The sequence below is a fragment of the Lipotes vexillifer genome, unplaced genomic scaffold, assembly GCF_000442215.2.
Source record: "Lipotes vexillifer unplaced genomic scaffold, Lipotes_vexillifer_v1.1 scaffold29, whole genome shotgun sequence".
Lineage (NCBI taxonomy): Eukaryota > Metazoa > Chordata > Mammalia > Artiodactyla > Lipotidae > Lipotes > Lipotes vexillifer.
The window spans coordinates 1016230-1026954 of record NW_006776904.1 but is presented as its reverse complement, the minus strand read 5'-3'; the positions used below and the strand labels follow the sequence as shown (position 1 = coordinate 1026954).

The window sequence follows — 10725 nt, the reverse complement described above, 5'->3', positions numbered from 1 at the left end:
CTTACCCTTCCCCCTCCCCATATCCTGAAGTCCATTCTCTAGTAGGTCGTGTCTTTACTCCTGTCTTACCCCTAGGTTCTGCATAACTTTTTTTTTTCTTAAATTCCATACATATGTGTTAGCATACGGTATTTGTCCTTCTCTTTCTGACTTACTTCACTCTGTATGACAGACTCTAGATCTATCCACCTCATTACAAATAGCTCAATTTCGTTTCTTTTTATGGCTGAGTAATATTCCATTGTATATATGTGCCACATCTTCTTTATCCATTCATCCGATGATGGACACTTAGGTTGTTTCCATCTCTGGGCTATTGTAAATAGAGCTGCAATAAACATTTTGGTACATGACTCTTTTTGAATTATGGTTTTCTCAGGGTATATGCCCAGTAGTGGGATTCCAGCACCATTTATTGAACATATATGTAATTTTAAATTTTATAATAGCCTAATGTAGATTTTAGAGCATTAAACACTTACATTAGAAAAGGATAAATGTCTCAAATCAACAATCTTTGTTTTTGCCTTAAGAAACTAGAAAAATAAGAGCAAATTAAAACTGAGGCAAGCAGAATGAAGCAAAAAATAAAGATAAGAGCAGAAATTAATGAAACAGATAACAGAAAAATAACAGAGAAATGCATGGTTCTTTGAAAAAGTCAGTAAAATTTTGATAAGCCTCTAGCCAGACTGAGAAAGGTAAAAAGAGAGAAGGCAAAAATTACGAGTATTAGGTATGAAAGATAGGGCATCACTATAAACCTCACGGACATTAAAAATATAATGTAGTAATACTATGAACAACTCTGTGCACATAAATTCAACAATTTAAATGAAATGAACCAATTCTTTTAAAGCCACAAATTACCAAAACTCACCCAATAATAAAAGTAAAAACAAGTGAAATTTAGTAATATGTTTAATTTATTCTAATATATCTAAATTATCATTCAATATGTAATCATTATAACAACTATTAATGCGATATTTTAATTTTTTGTATTAAATCTTCAAAATCCTGTGTGTACATTATACTTATAGCACATCACAATATGAACTAGCCACATTTCAAATGGCTAGTGGATACCGTATTAGACAGTGAATATTTAGAGACTAAAGGAGGTTAAATCTTCTGGGAATGAAAATAGTTTATTTTTTAGCTCAGGAGAAGTCTGCTTATAATCAAGCCAATGTATGGAGAATCTGAAAAGGATAATTATGAGATGAGATTTCTTTCAGAGACAAGAAATGAAAGAAAAGTAGGCCAAAATATTTCTAATGGCAATTTTTTGAAGGTGATTAATAAAGCAGTGTTATTAGATGCTTTCACAGGAGTAGATATGTTTTTCCCAGTGTAATATTTTTTAAAATGTAGGAGTGTAATTGCATTTGCACATGTGTTTTAGCTATTGCAATTGATTTTACTTGAAAGAGTAATTTCTTTAAAACAAATTACATAAGCATTTTGAAAGAATGAAAAGAAAGCTTTGTATCAATATTAATCTAGTTTGACAGGCTGACAGTAGAAGGCAGTAATTAAATGGTGAATTGTCTGGTTGTGAGTTCTGAAAGCATTAGTGCACATTTCGTTAATGATTTTATATGTAATTAGTTTGTTGTTCATTGTTCATCCATTGCTCAGCTGTTGCTCAGTGGACTTCTTATGGTGTTGTTGCTTAGTAGTGCTAATAACATGGGAGGCCAAATGCAATTCAGATTCTAAAAACAGCTGAAAGGATTCTGTTAATATGCCTTGGTTAATTTTGCTTAGTGTTGGCTAACAGGTCATTAAAGACTATATATTTTGTTACTTGAGTGATGAATATAGAGCAAGGACATATTTTTGTTATATATTTATAAAACTTGGACTAACAAAGAATTTTTCTTTGTGTTGCTTAATTCATTTATAAGTATTTCACATATGACTAGTTTTCCTTTATGGTTGTAGGCGATGGCCTAAATTCTGAATAATAAAAGAGAGGATGCAAATGTTACTGAAAAAATATGATCTCTAGTAACTTGAGTGGTCCACCAGTTTTTATTGTCATTTAGTGTTTTGTGCTTGGAGAGAGACATACACGGTCTGTAAATGCTTACTTATATAAATGAGGTAAAGATTTAAGTCTCTGGTAAGTCCTGCTTTTCAGAACTAAGCCACCCCCCTGGAAAAAGTGTTGGATAATTCATCAAGATGAGGAGGACAAATAATTATAAATTCTGGATTTTCTTTCTCTTTCAAGAACAATAAGGTTTTCCATATTATCTGAGACTTACAACTGGCCTGCAAAAAAGTTTAAGTAAACACAGGAATACCAAACAACATTTTCAATCCTGAAATTCCCATTTGGGCCAATTCATTAGTCATTGTGAGAGATTACTTTTAATAACTCAGGTTTATATTTCTACAAGACAACCAGCTAAACTTACACATAGAATTTCACCATACTTACCAGAATTTTCATCGTTGACTTAGGGACCCAATGTATAGCTTATAGGTCATCCTCTGTGTACACAGATCAGAATTGGGTGCACAAAGGGTTGTGGCCATGAAACATTACAAAATGAGGACAAGTTCATACCCCTTGAAAGGCTTGCAGAAGCAATAATGTTTGCTACCGACTGGCCATCTATTATGTGCCAGTCATCATACTAGCATTAAGTATTTAATCCTTATATCAAGGATATATTCACATTTACCAGATGGTTATACAAGTTCAGTAGTGGCTTTTGCCCAAGTTCCACAATAGCTATGTCACTATGTATCACTGCCACTCTAATTTATTTAAAGAGGTAGGATTAATATTCAGAATATATCCATTGCCAGATAATATCAATATATGAAAAACTATATACAAGGTGCTGACAGATGGCTCATGCAAGAGTTACCAGCCCAAGAGATGAGAATATTATTTGGATCTCAAAGCAAGTGACAGGTAAGGATTGCTTGTCAAAATGACATTCCAGATCAGAGAATGGGTTAGCAAAGCTGTTGAGACAAGTGTAAGCAAGATACACATAGGCACATGAAGAACACTGCCAGGAAATATTGAGATAAGGCAAAACTTGTATGGAGGATAAGGGCTTGGGCTGAAAGGCAGGACATGTTGGGCTATGCAGTTAGATTTGATTGTGGCCAAGAGTGGGTTCTTAAAGTAGGGGAAAATTTGCTAAAAATGGAGTTTGAGAAAGATTACCTTTAAAACAATATACAGGGTGAACTTAAATGGAAAAACCACTGGAGTTAAGAGATGTCTATGGAGACATTGGAACTTGGACTAGAGTTCTGAGTGTGAGAGTAAAGAGACTCAAATTTAAAAGTCCTTGTTTCTCAAATAAACAACCTAACCTTACACCTAAAGCAATTAGAGAAAGAAGAACAAAAAACCCTCAAAGTTAGCAGAAGGAAAGAAATCATACAGATCAGATCAGAAATAAATGAAAAAGAAATGAAGGAAACAATAGCAAAGATCAATAAAACTAAAAGCTGGTTCTTTGAGAAGATAAACAAAACTGATAAACCATTAGCCAGACTCATCAAGAAAAAAAGGGAGAAGACTCAAATCAACAGAATTAGAAATGAAAAAGGAGAAGTAACAACTGACACTGCAAAAGTACAAAAGATCACGAGAAATACAAGGGATCATGAGAGATTACTACAAGCAACTATATGCCAATAAAATGAACAACCTGGAAGAAATGGACAAATTCCTTGAAAAGCACAACCTTCCGATACTGGACCAGGAAGAAATAGAAAATATAAACAGACCAGTCACAACCACTGAAATTGAGACTGTGATTAAAAATCTTCCAACAAACAAAAGCCCAGGACAAGATGGCTTCACAAGTCAATTCTATCAAACATTTAGAGAAGAGCTAACACCTATCCTTCTCAAACTCTTCCAAAATAGAGCAGAGGGAGGAACACTCCCAAACTCATTCTACAAGGCCACCATCACCCTGATACCAAAACCAGACAAGGATGTCACAAAGAAAGAAAACTACAGGCCAATATCACTGATGAACATAGATGCAAAAATCCTCAACAAAATACTAGCAAACAGAATCCAACAGCACATTAAAAGGATCATACACCATGATCAAGTGGGGTTTATCCCAGGAATGCAAGGATTCTTCAGTATATGCAAATCAATGTGATAAACCATATTAACAAATTGAAGGATAAAAATCATGTGATATCTCAATAGACACAGAAAAAGCTTTTGACAAACTTCAACACCCATTTATGATAAATACCCTCCAGAAAGTAGACATAGAGGGAACTTACCTCAAAATAGTAAAGGCCGTATATAACAAACCCACAGCCAACATTGTTCTCAATAGTGAAAAACTGAAACCATTTCCTCTAAGATCAGGAACAATACAAGGTTGTCCACTCTCACCACTATTATTCAACATAGTTTTGGAAGTTTTAGCCACAGCAATCAGAGAAGAAAAAGAAATGAAAGGAATTCAACTCAGAAAGGAAGAAATAAAGCTGTCACTGTTTGCAGATGACATGATACTATACTTAGAAAATCCTAAAGTTGCTACCAGAAAACTGCTAGAGCTAATCAATGAATCTGGTAAAGTAACAGGATACAGAATTAATGCACAGAAATCTCTTGCATTCCTATACACTAATGATGAAAAATCTGAAAGAGAAATTAAGGAAACACTCCCATTTACCACTGCAACAAAAAGAATAAAATACCTAGGAATAAACCTACCTAAGGAGACGAAAGACCTGTATACGGAAACCTATAAGACACTAATGGAATAAATTAAAGATGATACAAACAGATGGAGAGATATATCATGTTCTTGGATTGGAAAAATCAACACTGTGAAAATGATTCTACTCCCCAAAACAATCTACAGATTCAATGCAATCCCTATCAAACTACCAATGGCATTTTTCCCAGAACTAGAACAATAAATTTCACAATTTGTATGGAAACACAAAAGACCCCGAATAGCCAAAGCAATCTTGAGAAAGAAAAATGGAGCTGGGGGAATCAGGCTCCCTGACTTCAGACTATACTACAAAGCTACAGTAATCAAGACAGTATGGTACTGGCACAAAAACAGAAATATAGATCAATGGAACAGGATAGAAAGCCCAGAGATAAACCCACGCACATATGGTCACCTTATCTTTGATAAAGGAGGCAAGAATATACAATGGAGAAAAGACAGCCTCTTCAATAAGTGGTGCTGGGAAAACTGGACAGCTACATGTAAAAGAATGAAATTAGAACTCTTCCTAACACCATACACAAAAATAAACTCAAAATGGATTAAAGCCCTAAATGTAAGGCCAGACACTATAAAACTCTTCAAGGAAAACATAGACAGAACACTCTATGACATAAATCACAGCAAGATTGTTTTTGACCCACCTCCTAGAGTAATGGAAATAAAAACAAAAATAAACAAATGGGACCTAATGAAACTGAAAAGATTTTGCACAGCAAAGGAAACCATAAACAAGATGAAAAGACAACCCTCAGAATGGGAGAAAATATTTGCAAATGAAGCAACTGGCAAAGGATTGATCTTCATAATTTACAAGCAGCTCATGTAGCTCAATATCAAAAAAACAAACAACCCAATTTAGGCAGAAGACCTAAATAGACGTTTCTCCAAAGAAGATACACAGATTGCCAACAAACACATGAAAGGATGCTCAACATCACTAATCATTAGAGAAATGCAAATCAAAACTGCAATGAGGTATCACCTCACTCTGGTCAGAATGGCCATCATGAAAAAGTCTACAAACAGTCAGTGCTGGAGAGGGTGTGGAGAAAAGGGAGCCCTCTTGCACTGTTGGTGGGAATGTAAATTGATACAGCCACTACGGAGAGCAGTATGGAGGTTCCTTAAAAAACTAAAAATAGAACTACCATGTGACCCAGCAATTCCACTACTGGGCATATACCCTGAGAAAACCATAGTTCAAAAAGAGTCATGTACCACAGTGTTCACTGCAACTCTATACAGTAGCCAGGACATGGAAGCAGGGTAAGTGTCAATCAAGAGATGGATGGAGGGCTTCCCTGGTGGCGCAGTGCTTGAGAGTCCGCCTGCCGATGCAGGAGATGCGGCTTCGTGCCCCGTTTCGGGAGGATCCCGCATGCCGCGGAGCGGCTGGGCCCGTGAGCCATGGCCGCTGAGCCTGCGCGCCTGTGCTCCGCAACGGGAGAGGCCACAACAGTGAGAGGCCTGCATACCGCAAAAAAAAAAAAAAAAAAAAAAAAAAAAAAAAAAGAGATGGATGGATAAAGAAGATGTGGCACATATATACAATGGAATATTACTCAGCCATAAAAAGAAACACAATTGAGTCATTTATAGTGAGGTGGGTGGACCTAGAGTCAGTCATACAGAGTGAAGTAATTCAGAAAGAGAAAAACAAATACTGTATGCTAACACATGATATGGAATCTAAAAAAAAAAAAGGTTCTTAAGAACCTAGGGGCAGGACAGGAATAAAGATGCAGATGTAGAGAATGGACTTGAGGACACGGGGAAGGGGAAGGGTAAGCTGGGACAAAGTGAGAGAGTGGCATGGACATATATACCCTACCAAATGTAAAATAGATAGCTAGTGGGAAGCAGCCACATAGCACAGGGCGATCAGCTCCGTGCTTTGTGACCACCTAGAGGGGTGGGATAGGGAGGGTGGGAGGGAGACGTGAGAGGGAGGAGATACGGGGATATATGTATATGTGTGGCTGATTCACTTTGTTATACAGCAGAAACTAACGGAGCATTGTAAAGCAATTATACTCCAATAAAGATGTTAAAATAAATTAATTAATTAAAAGTCCTTGTTTTGGCTGGTAGCACGGTATGTTATGTATAATAGAAATATATTTTTGATGAATTAAACTAATAAGTTGTGAAGAAGTTATTATAGAATCAGATCATTTATTTTATGTAGAGAGTGAGGGAAAAGTCCATGATAATCCCAAACCTGAAAGCCTGTCAGATAAGAAAAGTAGATGTCCTCCTGATGTTAGTTCACAATTGCCAAAGGAGTGCCATTTTAATTGGAATGTTCTTTGTCTTTGACAGGTTGGAGGTTACTGGTATCACTTAGTAGAGTGGTTTCAGGGGAGCAATGCTGCTGGACACCAAGTTGTGGTTGTTTAACGAAGGAACAAATGTAAAGAGAAGAATCAGAGAGAGCAAGGGTAGACCATTCTCCAGCCCCCTTGACTGAAGTAAGAAGGTGATGCTGCTTGAGAGAGTTGATTTCATTACAGTGGGAGAGGCCAGTGTTAGGGGGGAAGAGCAGCCTTCACTTAAGTAGTTCAGTGTGAGCACTAGTGGAGAGTCTGTCTGCTATGAATCTGAAGTTCCATGAGATGCAGTGGTGAAGTTTGGAAGGAAAGGAATCAGGGAGAGGATTATAAAGAGGATAGATGATCAGAGGGTCTTTCACAAGTGTCCAAGGGCAAGAGGAGTGGGAGGCAGTTCTCAGATTCCCAATGGTCCCAGTAGAAGTATTCTTAGAAATGGTATCCTGGGTGGAGAAGCCTGGGACGGTGACTTCATGCTCCACAGTTCTCAGTCTGATGACTGTTTCCAGGCCCAGAACTGAGGCAGTTCAGGAAACCAGTGAGAGGGAATGACGTGAAAATGAACAGTCTCCACATGGGACAGTTAGAGGTAGGCAGGCCTATGTAGGTGGTTCTCATCCTGACTGGCATAAGAATCTTTAAAAAAAAAAAAAAACAAACACAGGGCTCATATATCCAAGGCCCCCAAACCCAAGTCAAGGGAATGCTGGGACACCTGTACATTTTTAAAATATTTTGCAATAATTCTCATGCACAGTAAAGAATAAGAAACTCTGGCCCAAACCAGAAGAAACAACTACCATCAAACAACCACATTAAAAGGCTTGAACAGAGGTGCCATCAATGGAATTGGGAAAGGGCCATGGAAGGTTAGAGGCAAAAATAATCAGGGTCTCATCACAAAATTTGGGCAAAAGGAAGTTTCAAGACAGTTTTTGATAGTGTTGGAAGCAGCAGCGTGTTTGAGGAATGTGCCGTGAGATTTGACAGTGAGGAAGTTATTATTGCTCTCTGAAACCTGTCTGGAATCCTCCCCGTTTAGGCTATTGACTACATTCTCCTCTGAGGCCCCTCTGCAACTTGTAGACTACCTACCTCTACTATATTATCTGTTTCATGGGAAACCGTCTATGTTTCATTTTTGTCTTCTTCAGTAGACTGTTGAACGTGTTTCCCCTTAGGACCTATAGCACTGTGCGTAGATTAGATATTCAACAAATTGTGTTTGTAGAATGAGTGAATAAATGAATGAGTGAATGAGTGAATACATGTATCCATTACATAATTTCAGGAACCATTCATCTCTGTGTAGTAAAAAAGGAAACGTGTAAAAAAGGACTGTGGTAAAGACAATAGTGATGATTTAATGGTATTCACATACCGTGTTCATCTTGCTCACAGCAGTTCTGAGGGTTTTAAGAAGACTCAGTTATTAATGTACAGAACATTTGGGCTCCTCACAGAACAGGGTGGAACTGATAAATTATTCAAACTTTTAGTTTTTCTGATTTGTGTCATTATTCTTCTTTTAACTGAGCTGGAGGATGAGTTTCCGCGTGAATTATTGATGTCCTTGCTTTAGAATGCTAAGTCCCCCTCCTCTGGGAAGCATTCCCTGGGCTCCAGCCCCACCTTGGGCCCATCTCTCTCCACTTGTTTCCACTGGGCTTCTCAATCAGCACCTCTTTACATAAGTATAGTCTCACACTCTATTATGGTACCTGTTCAAGTGTGGCCTATATAAATGTGCTGAAAGTGTAGTTTATGAGTATTTACACCAGAATCATCTTGGGTACCTGCTAAAAGGAGCTACCTAGAGCCCTACTTGATAAGACGCTGGATGGCGCAAGGGCAAGCCACAATTGCCACCTGCAGGTCTAATGGCTTCTTCCTCATCAGGTAGTGTCACTTTTTTTTTTTTTTTTGCGGTACGCAGGCCTCTCACTGTTGTGGCCTCTCCCGTTGCGGAGCACAGGCTCCGGACGGGACGCGCAGGCTCAGCGGCCATGGCTTACGGGCCCAGCCGCTCCGCGGCATGTGGGATCTTCCCGGACCGGGGCACGAACCCGAGTCCCCTGCATCGGCAGGCGGACTCTCAACCACTGCGCCACCAGGGAAGCCCGGTAGTGTCACTTTTAACATCGGTTTGCTTAGTTTTTCTACATGCATATATATTTCTCCTAAGAGTGTAAGCTTCCTTCTGGGCAGAGATTGTGTCAGCATATATTAAGTTATTATCTAGATCATTTTTGTTTAAATTAGCTGTAGAGTTTTGAAGCCTAAATTACGACATAGGTATAAACATAATACCGTGGACTTTTATTGAGTACTTACTATGTGTCAACCACTTTAAAATATTTAATATCAAGTATTAATAAATATTTAAAAACTATTAATTTGTTTAATCCTTAAAATAATCATGAGGGGTAAATTTTATGAGAGGCAATATACCTTGCAGGTGAGCATGTAAGCTCTGCCTGCCTAGATGTGAATCCCAGGGTTGCTACGTAGATGTGTAACTCTGGGAAAGTTTCTTGCCCTCTCTCTGTGTCAGTTTCTTCACCTGTAAAATGGGGTAATAATAGTGCCTACCTAATAAGGCGTGTGTGAGGATTCAATGAGTTAAAACATTTAAAGACTTTAGAACAGTGCTTCACAACATAGTAAGTGTTGAATGATTATCAGCTACTATTGTTTTTAATCCCCATTTTACAAATGAGGAAACTATTGAACACACAAGCCATTTGCCATACAGCTGGGAAGCAGTGGAGCTGGGACTCCAACTGCCGTGGTGTGCCTCTGTGCCGTGTCTGTACTCAGCATGCTGCATGCCTCAGCCATTAGCTGGAGTATAAAATCCCACTCATTCGAAAGTTGTAAGGATGTGACTTCTCAACTGACTGAAAAGGACCACTCTGTAATTTCTTATCAATGTTACAGCCATGGATCTTAGAGGATTTGCAGGAGTCTAGTTGTTTAGCACCATGATGGCTCTGCTCTGCTGGACTGGCCTCCCTGTCTGCTGTGTTCCTGGCTCTGTACTTGGCATTGCAGGGTGGGGAGGCACAAAAGAAATGGAAGAGACATCTTTGGCCTCTAGAAATTTATAATATGTAATAACATATCGGGAAATGACCCTAGGAGACCCATGAAGCAGTGAAATCACAACATCAAGGCACTGGATGATTAATTAGGTCCCCAGATGAAAATTGATGATAGTGAAAGTACAATAGGCAAGTTTGGGTGAAAAGAGAAATTGATTTAGCTGGAGTAGTTTCATGGAGAAGGTAGAATTTAAGGTCAAACTTGAAATATGGGGCTGTGGGAGTATTGGGTGTGAGAGGTTTTGTTTCTGGGGCAGGGACGAGAGCTAACTCTTTAAGACAGAAGTAGCTGTCTCTTTCCTCTACTTTGGCTTCATCCTGTGAACAAATGTTAGTTTAGTACTTGTATTTATTTATCCTTCTGTTTGGTACAAAAACTTCCCAATGTCCTAGCTTTCATCAAGTCTTAGAGAATGTGTCATTCTCTTTGTTGTTATTTTGGTTTTTTATTCAAGTATGGTAGAGTTCAAGTTCTCCAGTAAAACACACAATGACATTCTTGATAAGCCTCCAAGACTCTGTTTTTTCAGT

The 10725-nt window shown here is 38.2% G+C and overlaps 1 protein-coding gene across 1 annotated transcript in view; it reads left to right on the top strand.

Moving 5' to 3' along the window:
* Positions 1-10725, top strand: part of CCDC141 (coiled-coil domain containing 141) — a 207312-nt gene that overhangs the window by 15788 nt on the left and 180799 nt on the right. The gene's annotated exons all lie outside the window — the stretch shown is intronic.